The sequence below is a fragment of the Mus pahari genome, chromosome 15 (genome assembly GCF_900095145.1).
Source record: "Mus pahari chromosome 15, PAHARI_EIJ_v1.1, whole genome shotgun sequence".
Lineage (NCBI taxonomy): Eukaryota > Metazoa > Chordata > Mammalia > Rodentia > Muridae > Mus > Mus pahari.
In genome coordinates this window covers 2,215,538-2,239,588 of record NC_034604.1, presented here as the reverse complement: position 1 = coordinate 2,239,588, position 24,051 = coordinate 2,215,538, and the positions used below count along the sequence as shown (strand labels likewise).

Sequence of the window (24,051 nt, the reverse complement as noted above, 5' to 3'; positions counted from 1 at the left end):
GGTGCGCTGTCATCCTGACTTCTATAGCTGGAATACAGGTGCGCTGCCATCCTGACTTCTATAGCTGGAATACAGGTGCGCTGTCATCCTGACTTTTATAGCAGCATTTTGAAGGTAAACAGATTTTATTTGGTCCTTATTTATATTATTTTACTATCAAGGTTTAAAAAAACCATCATTCAAACTTTATAATATATACTCTGAGAGATACCTAAAAATTACATAGGCAAATTCAGTTTGGTATAAATATCCTTAAAACCTAACTTTATTTAAGCAACATTTACGACATACTATTTTAAAGATAATAAGCTACAGTAGAACTACAAAAAAATTAAACTTGTTAAACTTTGCATGAACCATATAAACTAATTTTTGCACATTTTTATTAGTTTCCCTCAACACTGCATACATAAAATCTCTTGTAAGACTGTTCTCCACATTCATCTTATAAAAAGTGTAACAGACATGTAAAACTCATATTTGGTCGTATATCCTAGAATAAAATTAAAACTTTATTTTAGATACATGCTTTATACAAATCAATGCACATACGAGTTAAGTGAGGCGCTTACCCTTGACTTTCTTTTGAGAGCCAGTTACTCCATTAATCTCGGTGGTTCCTTCCTATGTGGAGTAGTCAGTAGCCAAATCACAAAATGGCATTTGGGTGCTCGTGTCTTCAGATGCGAATTTTGGGCAATTGCCAGTTGAGAATTTAAACTGAAAACTAAATTACCCAAATTTTATTAAGTTGTTCCCATGTCCACCAGCTGATAAAGAGCAATGACACTAAAAATAACTGAAAAAAAAACAAAAAAACAAAAAACATGGTCTATGTCCTTTTAAGCAGTCATATTATGTTTGAGAAGAAATGCTATGACCCCAAACTAAAACTTCCAATACCTTCACAGAACAGGCTTAACTAAGTTTAGACCCCTAAAGGTCTCCACAACCATTCCAAACATGTGATAAAGATGGTACTTAGTTGATGATGCAATAAATCATTAAGTGACAAGGTTAAATGCCATCAAATACTACTTTTGCCTGAGAGTCAATTACCGTTTCTGGGAACAGGTTGACTATAACATTCACACTTACAAAATACTAAGCCATTAACTATTTGCAGTGCTATGTACCGTACAAGAAACTCAAGGTTACACTGCACACACAGGTCTTGACTGAAAATATCATCTTAGTATTGGGAAAAAAAATGGTTATCCAGTTTTTACAAATATAGTATGAAAAAGCTTTAGTTTCTTTCCCACACCAATTCCTCCCACCCACATTAAATTGATAAGTATTCTTTGGAGAGTCTATCAATCAGGTATGGTAGCTGATCATATTGGTCTTTATTATAACTCAGTTGTGCAATCTGTTTTGATGCTTCTAATATTAAAAATGACTACTGATTTAAAACTGAGTATTAACATAGTAGGTCTAAAATTAAGCGCGCGCGCGCGCGCGCACACACACACACACACACACACACACACACAGCTTAAAGATCTCAAATCTCAGAGTCTATGAACAATCACATGGATATCCATTCATCCATCTACCCATCCATTCAACCTCCCATCCATCCACCCATTCTCCCAACCATCCAGCCATCTATATCTATCCACCCACCCACCCATCCATCCTTCCACCCATCAAATGTTCCTGTATCAAAACCTGAAATTGCTATACATGTACTATGTAAGAGAGGCTATAGGCTGAATCAGCTTATGAGCAAACCAAAAAGAAATGGACTTCATATAGAAGTCCTTAAGAGTTATTAGTAGTTAAGGATAGACCTTTAATAGAGTTGATCATATTGTCTTTCAGAGTTTACTATCCTAAAAACAGGACATCCCATTCCATTTGCTATGTCTGATGGTTTTAGGTCACCCCAAATCCTTAATAGGTGTAACCTTTATAAACTATTCAGAGACTAACAACTCTGTCTTAGGTGCTATGGAGCTACAAAGGAAACGTTCTTTTCTTAAAGGGTTTATAATATAAAACTTAATGGGGCACATGCATTAAGTATGTTGTACAAATGACGGGATATCCACCACAGAAACAAGCACAGTGAAGAACATAGTGTGTGAAGTATGTTATAAGAACAAATGGATCTCCACCATATACGCAAGCATACTGCAGCATGTTAAGTGTTTGAACAGGTTGATGACATATGGTACCAATCTGAGAAGCCCAATTTACACCAAACTATCTCTAAAGTGAAAAATGCTTTTTCTTATTTGTTTTAATAAAGCCTATAAAACAAACTGTGATGGAACATAGAATATGGCTGTGGAAGTGTTCATGTCCTCAGTCTGGAAGATCAAAGAGAAATTCCTTAGCCAAAAGAAATGACAGATCATGGAATTAAGCCCATACTCTCAAAGTCCTGCTTCCTTCAGGAGAGAAGCAACTGTAAGCATGTCCACTCACTCTAATAACCACAATTGTTGTGGCTATAAATTCAATTTTAATGCGCGACACAAAGCTGACAAGTCTCAGAGATAAACATCACCTTAAACATACAGAATGACTACTGCCAGCACACCTACACACAAGGTCGCTTCAGATTTCAGCGGGTGAGTCCCTTATACATGTATGTGCTTGCACGTAGTTGAACATTTCTAATACATGTGTAAGAGTTTTAAAGTTTAACTCCAAATCTTCATTTTATTAAATAAACAGACCCAGAAACCTGATATTGTTTGCCCAAAGTCACAGTTATCAATGAAATTAAGACTCCCAAGAATAATAATGCTACATTTCCTAAAGTTCAGAAAAAGAAACCCTGGAAGGGATATGAGAAATTTCAAAATGTTAACATCTATGCCTAATATTGCATTCTCAGATACCCCGTAAGCCTTAGAAAATGTAAGTAATATACTCCATGAAATTAGGGAGAAAAAGACTCATGAAATGTTATTCCCTATGGTTCACATCCATTTCTCTCTCATTCATTGCACCCTACTCTCTCTCCCTCCTCCCTCTGTGGTTATCTAAAATTTAAGCTCTGCATAAACAAAGGTCTCCCTGTTTCAGGTGACAGAATGCATAGATCCTCTCTGAATACAATGCATACATATTTGTATTCTGTATATGCACCTAGACAGCAAGAAAAGGTCTGAAGACTTTACTATTCAGATGTAAGAAGACACTCTTGAGACAGTGTTCTGACACCAGCTTCTGAACTGAGTGGTGACTTCAAATAGGACAGCTAAGTAAATGAGAGTTGTGAAGAGTTGTCAACAATCAAAGATTTCTGAACATACAGCAGTAACAAGCTAATTAGGAATCAAGCAGTAACAAGGGCGGGTGTTTCTATCAGCCCTTGCCCATAATGCATCTCACAATCGCACTGCAGCTCTGAACACAGCATGTGCACTTTGCACTGCACATGCCACACATGCAAGGCCCTCCATACTGCCTGAAAGGTCTCAGTGCAGATTCCAGGACAGAGCAGTGCTGTTGCTGCTCACAGTTGTTCTTGTGTAGCATAATGGTTTCATTACAGAAAACAAAGACTTTTAAGTATTTTTCCACTACCATTTCTCAACACGTAGCAAGTTCATGTATCTTTGGAATGCACTGTGTTAAGAGTGTTTACTTTTTAATTGCTATCATGTTGCTGATGAAGTTTCCAGCTTGGGATTAGAACAGAATTTACAGCATTTTTTGAAGTTCTCCTTAGGCTTACTTTATCTTCTATATTAGGGTTGTTGTGAATGACATGCTCAGCACTGATAATTATAAAATCTAAGCAATCAACTTAGAAAAACAGTGAATATGTTCTTTTTCTGTTGTTCAATTTTTTTAAAAAAATAAACAAATACATCCATCTCCTTAGTGTGCATACTTGCTTTCATCTTTAATAAAAGGAAAATTATATGTGTATCAAACAACTATTGAAATGCATTCATGATTATCAGTGCTTGATCTGTAGACCTATTTTATACACCTATAAGTCAGAGGTCACATAAAAATGTCTTCAGTGAAAAGGAGCCTTGAGTGTGAAGATGCTAAGAAGCCCGAGTTTAGAGTTGGTTACAGTAAAGAGCTCAATTACTCCCTTACTGTATTTGGAATGCTTTGACTCAGACATTTCTAATAAAGTGCAGCATGCTTTTTATTTTGTATGTTTCAAAAGAGCACTCTCCCTGGGTGATATCTATAATCCCAACACATCTGTGAACAGAGAGGAGCTCTGTACCCACCAGCACTGTCATATACACCACAACCCCCCTTTCAGCTTCTATTCTGTCAGAGGCTAGAAACCCAAAGGGCAGACAACATTTGGCTACCTATTATTTTAAAGGTTAAAAGATTATCCTATGGCACCAAAAATACACATGCATAAGGCATTTTATATTCTATTTGGTCACAAAGTGACAATCTCAGTATTTTATTTGCATGAGTATCTATAAATGTATATTCTACATGTGTATAGCTCATAGGATTAATCCAATGTTTAAAAGAACTAGATTAAAAAGAAAAATCACAATTTTTCTACTTCCCTCTTTCACAGATGCCTATGTAACACACTGTTCATACCAGTACCATCTTATCATCTTAAGAAGAAGCACAACAGCTTCCTTTTTAAAATCTTTTTATTTATTTTATTTTATTTTATTTTTTTTAGAAAGGATCTTAGTCTAGACCAAATTGTCTTGGAACACAATATATATACACCCAGGGGAGCCTACCATTTATAGCAATCGTCTTGTCTCGGCCTCTTGAGTGGTGGGACTACAGGAATGAGCCACCACACCTATCAAAACTACAGTTTTAAAAGTTCAGCGTTGAATTAGCTTCCTTCTCCCAAGCACATCCAACTGACCCAGAAGAACACAGCTATTCTCTGCGTGCCCACAGTGCAGAGCAGATATGGAGTAGATGGAATCAGAAACGAGGGGATCCCCAGTAAACGAGGAACTATAAGAAGATCCATATTTTATCCTTTCTTGGGTAGAGAATAGTAATAATTTTTAAGCCAAACCTCCACAAACAAAAAAGTATCCTTATCTGAGTTCCTACTGTCCATGGTTAGCTTAGCTCAGTGTTGAAGGGAGGGGACAGATAAAATGATGGTTTAAACTGTTTACACTATTTTTTTCTGGCAACCTCCTATTTTGTACTGGTACATTCCAGAGGAAGGTAATGGTGGACTGTGAAATGTGACTTCAGTAGTGGTCACAGAAAATTCAGAGTTTGGAAAGAACTAAGCTATGGTATTTATGATAGTCCTCAGATTTACCAGTGCTCATTTGCTGGACAAAGCAGAGAGCTCACATCTGCCTTTTTAACATACATATAGCATCCTAAATGTTACTGAGGGGAAAAAAGTACAGTTTAGTACACAGAATGCCTAGAAAATAATGGCAAACTAGTTTAAAGTTATAAATGCCTACATTTACACATATAAAGGCAATCTAATTGAAATCACCAAATAATGGGGGAAATAGAGCCCCAACTGGCCATCTCTTGTCACTAAATGAAGCATCTAGTACTTCTTTCCGCAAACTGAGAGCAAGGCCTCATTACTGAAGACAACACAGAGTCTGAGCCGGTGCCCACCCAGAGCTTTCACCTTAGGTTCCGGCTGGTATTTTAGTACAGAAAGGTATTCTGAATGTTACCAAATGAGAAATGTGAATACCAATCCAACCACCAACCCTTGAAATGGCAATGGTTTCCTTGCAAGAAATGCTAGGGTAATGGTGGCACAAAGCTTGTTGGAGTAACTAATCAATGTCTGATTTTACTTAAGACCCATTCCACTCGAGATGTAACCTATACCTGATGCTTGAGTGACCAAGACTAGATGGACCAAGAACCTAGAGTTAAAACATATACTACTAAAAGACAGACAGACGGACAGACGGAGGGAGGGAGGGAGGGAGGGAGGGAGGGAGAGAGCATGCATGTGATAACAAATGACTCCTAATAACCTGCTATGCTATAGGTGAGTGCCTTGCTCAGCCATCATCAGAGAAGCTTCCTCCTGCAGCAGATGGGGACAAATACAGAGATCCACAGCCAGATATCGTGCAGAGTGAGAGAGACCTTGGAACACTCAGTTCTAAATGGGAGGTCTTCATCAGATCCTTCCTCTCAGGGACCAATCAAAAAGGGAGGCAGAAAGCCCGAGGGCATGGAGGACATTCAAATCAACGGGATCAAAACACACAGGAACTCACAGAGGCAACACAAGGCTTGCACCAGGTCCTTTTCATATATATTATTGCTTCTAGTTTAGTGTTTTTATGGGAGTCCTGAGTGTGTGGTGAACTAGGTTATGTCGTCTCTTGGGTTCTTCTGTTTTGTCCAACTCCAATGTGTTAGTTTTGTTTTATCTTATTATGAATCTGGATGGAAGAGTAGAAGAAGGGGATTCTAGGAAATATTATGAGAGGAAAAAGTATCTATTTTCAATAAAAAAAACCACAGAGATCTTAAATGAATAACTTAATGATACACCTCAGGGGCTTAGTGGAAGCAGCAGCAGCCAAATTCCAAATGAGTTCAAAGCTTAAATTATGTACAACAAATGTAGTTTGGCAACCAAATAATGCAAAATATTCAAAACAGTCAACCAAAAGCACTGCTGTATTTAACAACAGCACTTCTATCAAGTGCTTATAGTCAAATTTCTATTAAAAACAAAGGTCATTTCTTTCTGCAGGGGCAAGAATACTTGTTCAGTTAGACTGATCCCACCTGTAGTTATCATATATTAATCTTTTAAAAATAATGGAAGTCTTAAATCAAAACTCACATCCACGATTAGAGTCCCTCTCATTCCTGGAAACCCCTGTAGAGTTGGCTAGCACAAGGAAGATCTTCTCAATCAAGTAGTTGACATCACTCAAGAGTAGCCCCAAAAATAGAGAGGCTGTGTTTTGCTTTTCTACTGAAATGCTACAATACTAGCTATATATTTAGCATGCTTATTATATGAATTGTACATTAGAAATAGATGGGTTAAATAAAAGCTATTATAAATTCTAAAAGTACTAGGTTTTTAATTTTAAGCAACATTACTCATAACACAAAAAATACCAGCAAATTACATCACTTACAAAATTTTACAAAGTCTGAATGAAATCTGGAGATTTTATAGCACTTGATGAAGTTTTCATTGGCCTCTGCTTTTCTTTCTCTCTCTTAAACAAGCTAAATAGTAAAAGCACTCATTTTACCTGAAGATGAAGCTCTACCATCGAGTACGAGAAGTAACTTCACATTTGAAATGTATGTAGGGTGTTGGTGCTTTGAGTTTCTTAATACCAAATTGTACACAGGTTGTGTTTAATGACATGTTAGTGCAGCAGGACAGGGTACCAGTGTACAGCAAGCTTAGGGGCTCAATGCATAGTGCTGAAGAAAAAAAATTGCAGACTGAAAGTGTCTTTTAAACAAGTGTTTTTAAACAAGCTTCTTCATAATAGTTAGCATGGCAATAGGGAATTTAAAGGGCGTGACCTTCTATACAGCAAAGATTCCAACCATCTCAGATCAAATCATAATCATTTACTTGCTTTGTTACCCTTATTTAAGGCAGAGGATGGGGGGCACATGAGCAGACCACTTCTGAGCAAAGAATCAACAGGGCATAGTGCAACTACAAGAGGTTCAGTTGAAAGGGAAGCAAATAGGCTGGAGAGATGGCTCAGCAGTTAAGAGCACTGACTGCTCTTCCAAAGGTCCTGAGTTCAAATCCCAGCAACCACATGGTGGTTCACAACCATCCGTAATGAGATCTGATGCCCTCTTCTGGTGTGTCTGAAGACAGTTACAGTATACTTACATATAATCCATAAGTAAATCTAAAAAAAAAAAAGAAGAAGAAGAAGAAGAAGAAGAAGAAGGAAAGAAAGGGAACCAAATAAAGGGAAATTCAGAGCCTGGTCAAAGAACTAAGCTGGCATGGAAATGCATAAACTGGCTCCATCTGTTTATAAAGTCTGTGACCTAGAGATGAAAATATTGATATTCAAAAATCTAAAATCTGAAAGTATATAGTTAGTGAAATATGACACAACATAATTAACATCTTCATAGATTTTTAAGACCTTAAAATAATGTGATTTTTGTAAATGAACTTTGCATTTATGAGAAAGAAACCACATATTATGGATATTCCATTTTATCAGCCGTCCACCTATCTGTTTATATGCTACGGTGCTGAGGCTAGAAGGGAGAGGTGCTCTTCTTCCAGGAGCAGTCCATGTGCCTGGGGGAAGCAGAACGGCACCACATGCAAGAATCTATATTAGCAGAGCAGCCAAGTACGGTAAAGCCCATGTAGTGCGTAGAGGATCAGTTATGTATACCTGAGCTAAGTAACATCACACATGACAGAAGCAGGTCTAAGGGGTGGGGGAACTGTCAAAATGGGATCTGTGCTGTGTACAAGAAGGCCGAGGAAGTCCAATTTCTCACTTTGGATTTGAAAGAGAAAATTATACAATCCAAAGTAATATTGTGTAAAAGACCCTTCCCTCCTCCATCCAAGCATTTATTACTGTTTTCTTAAGTGAGTGCCATTTTCTTGTCTTGAGATAGAATCTCATTGTAGTTTACGCTTTCCCATTGCCTGCTTCCCCGTTCCTTGTGTACTCTAGACATCACCTGTGAGACACACAGCTGGCATTCCTCTCCTCACTCCTTCATTTACTTGTCATTTTATGCAGCCCCACTGTCTACTCTTGAAAATGTTTTTCCTGGTTTAAGAGTTCTAGGTTTACATTAAGGTCTTTGATCCATTTTTACAGTGATATTTTGGACAGGTGAGAGATAGGGTTCACGTGAGTGAGCTGATAACTCATTACTTAGACCTAAACTACACACACTGGAAAATGAGTCAGCCGTTAAAGAACACTGCCAAATTGCTTTATAGAAAAAATATATAATTGATTTTTACTTTATTTCTGGCTTTAAAAATACTATGTTATTTTAGCAGGTTTTCAAATCTTCCTACAATGATTGTGTATTTTAAGTCATTAAGAAGAGAATAAAGCATGACATTATTCCCAACAATATAACCTTATTAATCAATTGTCACCCATACTGTCCCTCTATGACATCAGGACCTTCATGGGACAACTGGGCACTCAAAATTACTAGGTCTTAAGAGATGATGTTGTTCTGATACCAGCTGCATCTTGTTCTTGCTTTTTAAATTTTTTTTTTTAATTAACGGTTCTTTTATTTTTTGAAAATTTGAAATAATGACATCATTTCCCCCCTCCAAACACTCTAAATGTAATCTCTCCTTGATCTCTTCCAAATTCATGGTCTATGTGTGTGTGTGTGTGTGTGTGTGTGTGTGTGTGTGTGTGTGTGTTCCTAAATAAGTACAACCTGCTCAATCTGTAGAATGCTACTTGCACACTTGTACACACACACACACACACACACACACACACACATATATATATTTTTCGGGGATATTTGGCTTTAGATAACCAACTGGCCTGCTCTTCCCAGGGAAAGACTATTTCTCCCACTCTCAGGAAAAAAAAAAAGACTTTTTAGACATCCTTACTGTTGCTTTATCCCCCTCCCTCCTTATTTGTTTACCCCTCCCCCAAATCCCAACCCCCATTTCCCAATTCCCCACCCCTTGGTCAGATCATTTGTAACCTCTTTTCCTCTCTATTGCCCACCCCCCACCCCCAGCAATGGTCTCTCCCTAACTTTTCTGGTTTCTTCAGGTGTTCTAGGTTTGTGGTCACATCTGAACATGTGGAGGTGGGGACCTCACATAGGATAGAACAAGAGATGTTTGCCTTTCTGGGTCTGGGCTGCCTCACCTTTTCTTAGCTGAATCCATTCATGTGAAAATTCCTTTTGTTAACAGCTGGCTAACCTGCCATCCTGTACATGTACCGCATCTTAATTACCCATCTGTTGAAGGACAGGTAGGTTGTGTGTATCTTTCAGCTACTGTGACTGGAGCAGCAGTGAGCATGGCAGGATGTTCTCTGAGCATATATTAAGGAACAGTATTGCTGGGTCATATGGTAGATGCATTTTGGCTTGCTGACGATTTTTCCCACTGATTATAAGTGGCTGGACCAGTCTGTAATCCCACTAACAGCAAGTAAGGGACATCTGCCACAGCCCTGCTAGAACATGTTGCTGGGTGTGTTTGTTATCTGCCACTGTGACTAGGATACAGTGGAGTCTTAAAGTTGTTTGATTTGCATTTCCCTAATTGCCACGGGATGAGGGGCACTGTTGAGATAGTTCTCAGCCATTTTTATTTTTTTGAGAACTCTCAGTACAGAACTCAGAGCCACTTTTTTAAAACTTTGTTTTCTAAATTCTTTGTGCATTCTGACTATTAATCTTCTGTCAGTTATATGTCTGGCAAAGACTCTCTACCACTCTGAGATCTTCATCTTCCCTGGATTTTGTCTTTCACAGTGCTTTTTAGTTTTATGAAGTCCCACTTTTCAAAAGATGGCCCTAATTCTGGAGCCAATGGAGCCCTCTTCAGAAGGTCCTTTCTTTTCCCCTGCAGCATACAGACACTGCCTAGTGCCTTCCAGCACTTTCAGCATCTCTGGTCCCACAACTCAGATCTTCCCATTTGGAACTCATTTCTGTGTAAGGTGACAGACTTGGCTCTGATGTCCTTCTGCATATGAACACCCGCCATGTCTGTTTTTCTGCCTGCACCATACTGTTTTAATCACTATGACTCTGTAATGTACCCTGAGATTTGGAATGGTAATTCTTCCTGCATTGCGTTTGTTCTTTTTGTCCAGCTGTGGTCTTTTTTGATTCCATAGGAATTTGGGGGTAGTTTTACCTATTTCTGTGATGCATGAGATGGAGATTTTGATTGGGATTGGATTGGATCTATAAGTGGCTTTTGGTAAAATCATCATGTTCACAATATTAATCCTACCAATTCATGACCATGGGACTCCTCTCCATTTCTGGTGCCTTAATTTCCTCCTTAAAGGTTAATCTTCACTGTAGAGGTCCCTCTCCTCCTTTGTTAGGTCTGTTCCCAGTTTCTTTCTTTTCTCTTAGGCTATTAGGAACTGGAGTGTATCCGTGATCTCCTTCTCTATGCTTGCTGTTGCTGTATATAAAGCTATTGGTTTGTTCTGTTGATTCTGTATCCTGCTAGATAGCTGAAAGTGCATCGTTTCCATCGTTTTGAGAAGTTTTCTGGTAGTTTCCGGGATGTCTCATCTGCAGAGATAGACAGCTTCTTCTTTCCCTTTCCGTATTCCATTATTCCACCCCACACACACACACACACCCCACACACACACCCCACACACACACCCCAGCTTTACTGCTCCAGGTGCTGCTTCCAGCACAATACTGAAAAGAAGTGGGGGCAGTCAGTGGGCAGCCCTGTCTCCTTCCTGGCTTCAGTAGGATCACTCCAAGCTTGTCCTTCACTTAGGTAGATACTGGCTCCACCCTTGCAGTTCTTTCTCGGTCCTCCTGGTTGGCTCCTAGGCTCCCTGCAGATTGCTTCTCTGCCTGAGTTGCCAGCTTTGCATGTGCAGTCTCAGATGACTGACCCTGCAAGGCAGATGCTTACTAGCATGTGAAGTCTTCTGATAATAGTGAGCAGCTTCTTGAATTTAGAATAAAACCACAACACAAAGTATATTTATACCTGAAAACAGTATTTCTGCCTTTCCTTCTTTTCTGTCTTTCGATATTTTTAATTTTCTTATCTTTTATAAAGCAGAAGGAAGGGGCCCATTGTATGCCAAAGGTATGACATGCTTATTAGTTCAATGTTGAGCATAGGCTATTTTAAAGACATCTGATTACAATTAGCAACTAACCTACATAAAATCTTTATTACAGAATCCTTCCCAGAAGGTTGTCAGTGATCAGGATGAAGGATGCCACATGACCACAGTACAATAGGACCCAGACAGAACCCTTTGCACTTAGGGGAGCAGGAACTCTGTCCCAGCCTCAGTATCTTCCTAAAGGGTCAAACCCATGCAGTCTAGCCTGCACTGGATCCAAGTTGCTGGACTTGATAAAACAGATCACAAGAAATATCACTGCTTCAAAAACAGGAGTCAATTTCTAGAACCAAGGATCCAAATGCGAACTCTTACCATAATGGAAAAGTGTCTCTTCATAGAATACCATTTGAAACAAAACTATTCCAATTTATCTTCCAAGTGTCAAGTGTAAAGAAGAAAGTCCCACATCCCCAGCCTCCCCTCTTCTACTGCACACACACATGCACACACACACCATACAAGCACACATGCACACACACAGCACACAAGCACACATGCACACACACACCCCCACACGCACACATAACACACAAACTCACCCCCCACACATGCACACACATACACACCTCACACACACACACACACACACTCACACATACACCACACACACACACACACACATGCACACACACGCACACAGTCACACACACACTACACACACACTCACCCCCCACACAGACATGCACACACACACCACACACATGCACACACACACACCACACACACACTCACACCACACACACACTCACACCACACACACACACACACACACACACACACACTCTCCTCTTTCTCATATATATTCATAGCTAACAAGTTTTACAGTTCCAAAATCATTCCTTATGCCTATCTGCATTCTTTTAATTATCTGTTTTGTAATGGTAATGTTTCATTTAGTTTTGCCTTTTGTAAACATTTTTTAGAACCAACTTAGACCTCAATATTATTTCCCAGAGCAAATCAGGACATGCATTTTTATTTACTTTTCTTTAAGGAGGACCAGTTTCCTGTGACTCTGATCTGGTGAATGAGACTCTTTATTAAATAGTCAATATTACATAGGTTAATGAGAAAGGCGACCCCATAGACTCACTCACTCGGGCACACAGTAGCTGACTCATAAAGAAAACTTTAGCGCCACAGTTTTTAATCACAGGAAGTGTTCTGTTGTCTTTCCTAAATATGACCACTGGGGTGGAGGGATGGCTCTCTGATAAATTACTTGCTGCTTAGCATGCACAAAGCCTTTCTTTTCATCTCCATCATCATGGGAATGGGGAGGAAAAAAACCTGACCATTGGAAAATTACTAGCATCTTAAATCCAAATGCCTAGTGATCTGGAGAACAGATCTGGAAACATCTGGAGTTGGCCAAAGTGTATGGGTGGGGGTGAGGCTGTTTAATAAAGTCACAAGATTATTTCCCAAAATGTAAAGTAGTAGATAATGTATAATAATGTAAAACTATGGCAAGTAGGAAGAGTCAAGCAGTATTTAAAATACTTTTACTAAGGAGCAGTTTGTTATGGGACTGTGTAAGGTTCTGTGCAGCCTATATGATTTTGTGCGGAAGTAGCAGTACCTGAAGACCTATAAATAATATAATTGCTATAACTTTTTCAGACTGAAAATACCAGAATATCTTGACAAATAAAGAATATATAAAGGATGAGTATAAAGAATAAAGACTTGAGATAATTACTAGGTATTACCAAAATATCTGTACCTATGTCTCAGGGGATACATTGAGACCCCACAGGAAGCCTGGAGCCCCATGCACGTGCCATTATCCCCATCCATTCACTTCTGTTCAGAGTTCCTGTTGTGAAGAATACATTTCCCTGAATTTAGGCTGGTCATGGAACCTGCTTTAACCAACAATATGGGCAGAATGTCCTCTGGGAAACTTCAGAACCTAGGCTTTGAAAAGTACAGCTTCTCAGATGTGGACTTGCAGGGCACTTTGGTGAAGACCTCTGCTGCTCTGAACTCCTCAGGCCCCAGGATCAGTGAGAAGCAGGGAGAGTGAACATTGCAGATCAGGCTTTCTGCCGGGTGGCCCCTGACAAGTGAGAAGACTGACAGCACCTATGGGAGCCCATGCTGAGCCAGTGGCCTTTAGGCTGCCTTCTGTCCTGAGCTCTGTCAGTGCTATGATTTGTTCTGTGAAGGGGCAGTGAGGTCATCCATCTTCTGGAACACACGGTTAGAATACCAAGTCACAGGGTAGGTCACTGGGGCAGGGAAACCTTTGGAGTGTGGCTTTAATTTGCACAGCATACAGGAACTCAGCGATTCTAGGATCTTCATTGGCATGTGGGATGAGTTTGCTGTTATTATTCATGAAATTCTTTAGTAAAATTCTTAGAAATTCAGTGACAAAAATGAATGAACAAACGAACAAACAGGGTGCAGCTTCTGTCTGCCTTTGTCTCCCCCGAAAGGCCTACCATGCTGTGAGGAAGTGCAAGCACAAGCTCTGCCAGCTAGGAGAAATACACTTGTGGCTGCCTTTCCCAGCATCCAGTACCAGACCAAAAGAGCTGAAGACTCAGGGAGCCAGCCCTCAACGTCACAATAGTAAATTAATACTGCTTAGAGCCTGAACATTATAAAAGTAAATTAATACTGCTTAGAGCCGATACAATTCAAGGTTGCTTTTTGTGCAGCAATAATAACTGAAAGAAACACTCCTTAAAAATGCATTTCAAAAATGTCACCACAAGAATTAGAAGTTGAGTAAAACTGCAGAACATTTGGCCTCAGTGACTACTGAAACAGAACTGGAAAACCAAGGCCGAGCCTAACTTCTAAGTGTTGCTGAGGGCTCTATTTAGTTTAAGTTGAAAAACAAAACATGATTCAGTATTTAAAATCACACTGGGTTACAAAATTACCATTCCTTCTAAAGTTAATATTGGAGAAGTCACTAAGTCCTGAGAAAGTAAGGGTAGCAGTTATTGGAGAAATGGGCAAACGGACAACAGACCAATTTCCCTTCTGAGAACACAGCATTTAGATTAGTTTTGTAGTCTATGGTCTCTGCAACCTGTAGCCCATGTCATATGAAGAAATACATATGATAGAGCATGGAGCACAGAATTCTACCAAACAAGCCATTTTATACCACTTAAAGCCTAAGGACAAACACATTGATGAAGCACTGGGTCCTAGAGAACCAGCAGAAATCCTGTTCACAAATATTTTCCCTTTTGAGGGGTCTAGATTACAATCCATTGCCTTTAAATGTCTGTTAATAAACCCTGGTGTCTTATTATATCATGGAATGGGGTTAATCCATATAAATTTCACTTTTTACAGCTGCTCTGATTATCACACCCTTCCAACCAAATCTAAGGGTGAAGTTTACTGATGAAGGGTAAACACCACCGCTAGCAATGTCGAAATCAGCAAACACCCACGCGCAAGGCAAGGACCCTGTGCCAGCAAGCCGCTGAGAGTCACCGTCTACACAGCAGAATTCTTACTCTGTGGGTACTAAAAGATAGGGAGAGCTAGAACTCCACATAAAATCACAGATCTTCACGTTCCTCACAGATTAAAAGACTTTAAAAATGAGAGAGAACATAAAATCTCATGTTGTATCAGATATTTTATTTAATGTAGTAAAAGTTACTGAAAAAAAAGTAGAAGAAATTCAGTGATTTACTCAACTTTAAAATAATTTTTAAAATAAGTACTGAAAGATGTTTCAAAAGTAAAACTGCATTTGGCTGCAGTGTCAAGCATCCTCTACCATGAGGCTCTGCATCCCTCCAGACCCCAGCTAGCGTGTTTCTCAGTTGCGACTACAGAATACACATTGAAGACATTCTTCATTGTCTGATGTGACCCTCAGGCTCAGCTAAGCTGAGGTTGAAATGGTGCCCGAGCCCTTCCATGTTCACACAGAGCTGCTCTTGGGCTGTAAAGGCGCCTTTGAAAGACAGAGAGTGACTATAATGAGGAGAAAGGAACTGGCGAAGAGAAAGAGCTGCTTTTGTGCCCTATGAATTATTTATTCCGTCAAGCCATGAACTCACTATTTCTAACTAATACTCTATTAGGGCGCTCTCAATAGTGAACCCCAAGAATGCAAAGTTGCAAGATTATCACTCCTTAGCCAATCTGCAATGTTTTCCCTGCTTAGGAATTAATCACATAGTAGATTGTACTGTATCTAAAATTTATACCTTTAGATTATAAATTTTGTTAAGCAGACCAAAGTGCCAATTTTTAAGTGACCCAAAATCAGCAAGTAGCTTTCATGAGCAGCTTTTGGGTATTAACAAGCCACTCCTCTGTCATTCTGAATTTAGGAAGCTGAGTGTAGACCTGCTTACTTACGAGCCCCCCCTCTGTTTGGGCCTGACAGACAACTAAGTATCTTAAACTGCTGGAGACAAATCTGCTCTGCTGCAGAGTGCTGTTGAGATTTATCTCATAGAAGACTCTAGAAAGGAAGTCCTGGCTCTTGATCAGCAGAGACAAGCTAGAGTCAGATTTCTCCCACAACCATTAATAACGCTTGCTTCTCTAAATTATTAATAGAGATTAAGCCTCCTCTGAATAAGGGCTTCCTGAAAGAAAAACAGGTCTAGTCTGAACTCCAATGGATGGACAGCCTGGCCCCATCTTCCACAAAATACTTTACTTTAAAAATATGAACAAAGAGGCATCAAATACGCCAATGTATTTACAACAAAGATGCTAACAGCACACAGCTGAGAAAGAGCCTTCCTAATTAAGTGGTGAGACTGAGTGCATGTCTCAGGTAGAAGGTGGACAGAAGGTCTCTAACCTCACACCATGTGCAAAAGTCAACTCAAACTACATTAAAAACTCAAACATTAGACTGCATATTATAGACGCACGAGAAGAAAATGGAGAGACATGGCTTGTCACTGGCCTTGGCAGTAACTGTTTAGGACATGTACAAACCATAGATGAGAGAAACTTAACAAATGGGATTATAAACTTAAAATATCTTCACAGCAAGACTGAAGAGACAACTTACCAGGTGGTAGAAAAATATTTGAAAATCATATTCTGATAAGACATTAGTATTTAAAACACAGATGAAATAAACTCTACAGCAGGGCTGAAAATTCATGTCTTAGAATATAACATAGGAGTGGAGGGCTGGGGTATATTGGTTCAATTAGAGCAAAATTCAAGTTCACAAGGAAAGATCTCTAACTTCTCTATCTTCTGGCTAAGCTCGAATGTACTAAGAAGCAACAGGCATCATGGTGAATAGTTTCTGACAACAGGTTTGAATACGGCTAGAAAGACTGCGTTTCCTCAATATAAGAACTAAGAGGAAGCATATTTGCTAGCCTAATTAAGCCATTTCACAATATACTCATAATAAAATCATGTTGCATAGCATAAATATATATTTAATTTTTCAACCTGAAAATAATCAAAACATTATTTTGCAAACAAGCAAATTTGTACTTGTACAGTTTTTCTAACTTGATACCTACACAAAACAAACTTATTCAGAAGCTACACACCTCTAATGTCATAGTTCCTCATACTTTCTCTGTGTGGAAGTATGTAAAACTCCTGACGCTCAGAAGCATCTATAGAATTTTACCTGACCTCTACTTTGCTAAGATATAAAACCATGAGGTTTTAGATCAGGAATCCATATGCTGGAAAGAAAGAATCAACTCTTGCAATCTGTCCTCTGCTCCCCACACATCTGCAGTGACACGTGTACTCTTTCTTCACAGAATAAATAACATGTTAAAAATTCTGAAAGGGAGCAGCTAGATGGCTCAGCAGTGTAGGAGCACACACAACCAAACCACATGGCCTAAGACTGACTGCTGAAATCCGCACGGTGGGAAGAGAACCAACCTGCACAGTTGTCCTCTGTCCTTCACCTGTGTGTCATCTCACACTTACACATACACTTGATAAATAAATGCTTAAAACCCAAGTCTTTTTAAAACCATATATTTTGTGCACCATCCTTAGCATCCTCCTTAACACCTGCCAGTCTCTGGCTACATTGAATTCTCCTTACTTCTATTTTCCCCTGAGAAAAACCAGGTGGTAAGACACCAGCACTGGCCATTCTTAAACTGTACTTTATGCAATGAGAACTGGGGCTGTAGAACAGTGAGGACCCATCTATGTATCATGATGAGGATGGTGTGGTCCACATAAGAGATATATTACCCAGTACATGGCATGACATCCCCACTAATCCTGTGATGATATACTGTATCCCTACCAGAGAGTTTGCATTAATGTTTTTAAAGCATATTTAGGAAGATGCATTGTGAAGTACATGTCCAACAACTCTTATCCTGGAACTCTATTGTGAGGATAAAAATGCAAACATTTAGACAAATTTTCAGTGCACACATCCATGGTAGAGCACTTGACTGTAAATATTCATGTGAGATATTTATGATGAAAAACAGTATGTCTAATGGTAATGAGAAATGCTACCTCCCACCAAACAATTATAATGGAGCAATATGAAATTTTTATGGAGTTTTGGCTTAAAAGGCATTTTTCAATGTCAAGTGGTACCTGTGCATAAAATTTAAGGATCTATTCTAACCAAACAGATTCTGTCACATTGAGATTCACATAGATATTTGTAGAATCTTGTATTTTAAAGAGGTGTTAAGTATATATGAGAAGAAAATGATCTACATTCTGTAAGATATAGGGAAATGGCTCAGTAAGTAATGTGCTTGTCGTAACCCAAGTTGGGATTTCAACAGGACCCACATAAAAAGCCAGGGCTATTGACCTCCTTCCCTCAAAACAAATGGAGAAGGATCCAGGAACAAATAACTTCAAGGTTATTTGGCAAAGCCTCAAGGAATTATGTTTATGTAAGGGTATGATCAACATGGGTTGTGTGGTACAGAGAGAGAGACTAATTGGACTTTAGGCCCACTCAACAGGAGGAAATCCTGTCTTGTTTTGGAAACCAAACTAGCTTCATGGTCCCTGGAAAATAAGCTACTACCACCAGTTTGCTAGGGAAGAATTCCTTACTACATTCTAAAATTGTAAAAATGTTACCCTCATACCCACAGGTAACTACGGCTACCTCCCCTCATCAAAGAAGTCTCTTTGAGCAGCATGTGGGTACCATCACAGAGATCACAACTGAACACTGCAAAGATCCGCAGGTCTTCAGGAGCCCAGGCCTGATAGGTACATCTATATCCCAGCTCTGATTCTATAACTTAGGGAAGGAACACAGTGGGAGAGGGGCGGAAACATGAGCAGAAGGATGGGAACAGCAGTGATCACCATCACATGGGAGGAGGGAGCTTTCACAGGGTCTCGCCTCTAGAAAAACAACTACAGACAGCCAATCACAGAGCAGAGCTAGCTGCCTTGAGCTAGGCTCCTTTGTTGGTTGTCCAATGCAGAGTGATCAGCCCTGAAACCAACCTAAACAATAAAAAATGCACATAGAAGTTTGTACACATATGTGTGTGTGTGTAAACACACACATAGCAATAATAATACAAGAAAAAGGGGCTATCAACTTGAGAGTTGATAGGGACACAGGATGGGCTAGAGGAAGGAGAGCCAGGAGAGGCTTAAGGGAAGAGAGGGAGAGGGAAAAGCTGAAATACTTCTATTCAGTTAAAATATATTTTTAAAAAGAAGATACATAAAACTAGAATTATTTGCTAGGGGTGCCCCTGCTGTGTGTGCTTGTAACCCCAGCACTGGGGAAGCAGAGGCACGCAAATCCCTAAGATGCACCACTCACCCAACCTAATGTAATCAGAGAATCCCAGATCCAAATAGAGACTATCTAAAAATCTAGATGGCTGCCAAGGAGGACACAAGGCCGAGCCCTGGCCTCTACATGCATGTGAAAACCTTTTTCTCGGTACTGGGGGTAATACCTACGGTCCTGTGCATATTATACTAGCATTATTCCACTTAGTTACATCTCCATACACACTGTGACTAAAACCAGTATTAAATATTTAATTTTCTTCCTGTCACCTTGTAAGATCAAAAAATAATAAATACAGTAAGTTTACTAAAGACAGTCTTTAAGTCTCTACAAGATGTTCTTAAAAACTGCAAAGAGTGGTGAATGCCTTTAACCTCAGCACCTAGGAGGCAACCGTAGGTGGATCTCTGAGTTTATCATACTGCTTGTCTATACAGAGATTTTGAGGCCAATCAACAATGTACTGAGAGCCTGAGGAGAAAGAAGCAGAGCACTACAGACTCTGAGATGCGCTCTAACTTAAAGCATGGTGCTTCACTCATCTAGGGCTTGCTTTGCTGAGGTTTCAGGGAACTTACTTTAAAACCTGCAAGGCTCACCTTAACTCCAAGCAAAAGGTTGAGTTGACAGAAGTATATTCTGAAAATTATAACTTATTAAACATGTATGATATGCTTTTAAGGGTGAAATCATATTTATGTGTAACCTAACAAGATTTATTAATTTCCCTTTGCACATTAGAGAGAAAACACATTAAAAGGCATTGACAAAAGACTATTCTATATGCAGCTCTTTCTGGCTTGGCTTTCCATTGTACTCTTCAGTACCTGCTTGCTTTTCACTTCTCAATACATATTGATAACATTAAGATGCAAATTTTACTTAAAAAGAAAAAATAGGCAAACTCAGCAGTCAGACCCACAACACCCAGAGGCAGCTCCACTCCCAGGCGCTCTAACATGCCCAGGATCAGAGGATCCCAGGATCCCAGGAGCTTGGTCACACCAGGACCTCAAGATTCCAAAGGCAGCTTGACTCCCAGGAGCTCAGATACACCCAGGATCTCAGGATCACAGAATCACAGCATCACAGACACAGCTTGACTCTGAGGAGTTCTGACACAACCAGGATCACAGGAAGGACAGGCTCCAGTCAGACATAGCCAGGGCAGGTATCACTAGAGATAACCAGATGATGGGAGGCAAGTATAAGAACATAAGCAACAGAAACCAAGGTTACTTGGCATCATGAGAACCCAATTCTCCCACCATAGCAAGTCCTGGATACCCCAACACACCTAAAAAGCAAGATTCAGATTTAAAACCATATCTCATGATGCTGGTAGAGCATTGTTAAGAAGGGCATTAATAACTCATTTGAAGAAATACAGGAGAACACTGCTAAACAGGTAGAAGCCCTTAAAGAGGAAGCACAAAAATCCCTTAAAGAATTACAGGAAAACACCACCAAAGAGGTGATGGAATTGAACAAAACTATCCAAGATGTAAAAATGGAAGTAGAAACAATAAAGAAAACCCAAAGAGAGACAACTCTGGAGATAGAAAACCTAGGAAAGAAATCAGGAACCATAGATGCGAGCATTAGCAACAGAATACAAGAGATGGAAGAGAGAATCTCAGGTACAGAAGATTCCATAGAAAACATTGACATAACAGTCAAAGAAAATGCAAAAAGCAAAAAGCTCCTAACCCAAAACATCCAGGAAATCCAGGACACAATGAGAAGACCAAACCTAAGGTTAATAGGTATAGAAGAGAGTGAAAATTCCCAACTTAAAGGGCCAGTAAATATCTTCAACAAAATTATCGAAGAAAACTTCCCTAACCTAAAGAAAGAGATGCCCATGAACATACAAGAAGCCTACAGAACTCCAAATAGACTTGACCAGAAAAGAAATTCGCCCTGTCACATAATAATCAGAACATCAAATGCACTAAACAAAGAAAGAATTTTAAAAGCAGTAAGGGAAAAAGGTCAAGAAACATATAAAGGCAGACCTATCAGAATTACACCAGACTTCTCACCAGAGACTATGAAAGCTAGAAGATCCTGGGCAGATGTCATACAGACCCTAAGAGAACAGAAATGCCAGCCCAGCAAAACTCTCAATCACCATAGATGGAGAAAACAAGATATTCCATGACAAAACCAAATTTACACAATTTCTTTCCACAAATCCAGCCCTACAAAGGATAACAGATGNAAAATAGCAACACAAGGAGGGAAACTACACCCTAGGAGAAGCGAGAAAGTAATCTTTCAACAAACCCATACAAACATAATTCCACCTCTAACAAGAAAATTACCAGGAAGTAACAATCACTTTTCCTTAATATCTCATAATATGAAAATTAATATTACCAATATATCCTAATCAATTGAAATTCAAAACTATGAGGAATTAGGAATTTGTCAGCTGTCATCCCGTGGTTTCTCTAATTTGGTAGTGGAAGGAATAGGTCCAATATGGTACAATCCATATACACTTTCTGCTTGTTTGTACATGACGGTGTCTTGCTGTGGGCCACATAATGGTCTTGAAATCATGCTTCTCCTATCTCAGCCTCGCTATTAGTAGGATTGTTTATTTGATGTTTTTACACTATAGTATGGTTTTCAGAACAACTTACATATTTCAAAATTATTTATATGGCCAAAAGAAATGTAGACAGTTGATTTCGGAGGTGACTTGTAAGAGAACAGGAAAGAGTGAGACTGAAGGCTTTGCTTGATATTTATAATTATTGTATCAATTTTGAAGAAGAGGACTTTATAAGTTACTCTTATTCTGAGATGAATGCTTTTCAAAATCATCACAGCCAATGAACCAGAATCTTACCTCACCTAATGTCTGTGCCACCCTCCAAGCAGAACCATTGTTCATTGAAACAGTTGATGAATGACTTCATGGACAGACCATCTTAATACACACATCGTTTCTTAAATGAATGTAACCTGTTCCTTGTGTGCTAAGAATGACGACAATCACTCAAGTCAAATAGCTTTGATTGTAGCAGGAAATCTGTATCCAAATATTGTGCCTAAAATTCATTCCTTGGCACAGCAGAACTGTCAACTCTTAGCTTATCTACTATGGAGATAAAAATCCTTTGGTGATATGAGGGACATTCAAGTACAGCCTTATTACAATGAATTCCAATGTCCAAAAACTGTTCTTATTTTGTGTTTGTACCACAGTAAGAGTCAAGATTTTAAACTCTACTAAAAACAAAACAAACAAACAAACAAATAGACTTTATCTATTTATATTCATTAAAAAACTAATAGTGATATATTATTTTAAAATATCATACAGTTAATATATTTGGAGTTATTTAAAATTTATATTGAGAAAAACGTATGTATTTTCAGTATTGCTCTAGACAAACATCTATAAGACTGTTCAATTGATTGTTGTTTTATATAAAACAACTTTTTTAATACTCATTTTTATTGTTACAATATTTTATAAATTTTAAAGAATATGATAGAAAAGGAAGATATTGTGGGTTTTGAATGGGGGAGGGGGCTCTCCAGGAGGAGATGGGATACAAAAGAGAAAGAAAAATGTGATGTAAGTCTATTTACTCAAAATGTTTTTAAACGTTAATAAATACAGATAAATTAAAATTATGTATCTTTTCTCATCACAATGCAATAAAACGTAAATCAAAGGGAAAAAAAAGAAAATAAATTAGATACATAAGTCTCACTTTGTATTTATTAAGAAGCACTAGAAACTGGCGCCTTGGATCAGCAGGTGAAAGGGCTCACCACCGCAGCCTACTAACCTGAGTTAGAGTCCTAAGCCCTCACATGTGTGCCTGGCAAGCACACCCGACACGGTACATCATACACATTAGTAATAATAAAGCCTAAAAGTAAGTAAAGAAGCACTATTACCTCCAAGGCCATTCTGTGTCACACAGACTGCTGAGGCACCTGCCAAGCTGCCTTGAGAAGGCTCTGTGCTTCCCTCGGGCTCCTGCATGCTCACGGTTCCCACACATCAGCTTCTAGATTCACCCTGCCAATCTGTAACTGCAGTTTGGAAAAACAACTGCTTATTTACTAGAAAGCACCTGGAATGCCCACATCTGTGAGCGATGTCTTCTGACTACTTCTGCAGGCAGCTCAGAGCCTTCCGAATGGACACTGACAGTGCCTTTCCTCACAGGTGGGGTGCTGAGCACAGTGCAGGAGCTTCAGAGGCAACAACTGGTAGCTCTCTGTCACATGGTCCCCAACAGCGATTGTCCCTCTGCCAACCAACTAAATGCAGGAAGGAAATGGCAGTTGGTGCTTCTCAGCCAGACCATAGAGAGCTCTGAGCCTCAGTTCTCTCTACAGCATGAATCATTCTACATGAATGTTAAGGTCCTTAAGAATCCTTATTCCGATGAAAGGATGGACTATCCAGAGACTACCCCATCCAGGAATCCATCCCATCATCAGCCACCAAACCTAGATACTAATGCTCATGCCAGCAAGATTCTG

The 24,051-nt window shown here is 39.2% G+C and overlaps 1 protein-coding gene across 9 annotated transcripts in view; it reads right to left on the bottom strand.

Moving 5' to 3' along the window:
- Zeb1 (zinc finger E-box binding homeobox 1) overlaps nt 1–24,051 on the bottom strand; it is a 170,649-nt gene that overhangs the window by 125,800 nt on the left and 20,798 nt on the right. For 4 of the 9 annotated variants that reach the window (XM_029547085.1, XM_029547084.1, XM_029547083.1 and 1 more), the window contains exon 2: nt 573–727. The exons of 3 other annotated variants lie outside the window; for them this stretch is intronic. The gene's annotated coding sequence lies outside the window, so the exon portion shown is untranslated. Of the gene's footprint in view, nt 1–572; nt 800–13,524; nt 13,544–24,051 lie in introns of those variants that run through there. 2 more of the 9 variants (XM_029547080.1, XM_029547081.1) reach the window with 2 other exon arrangements.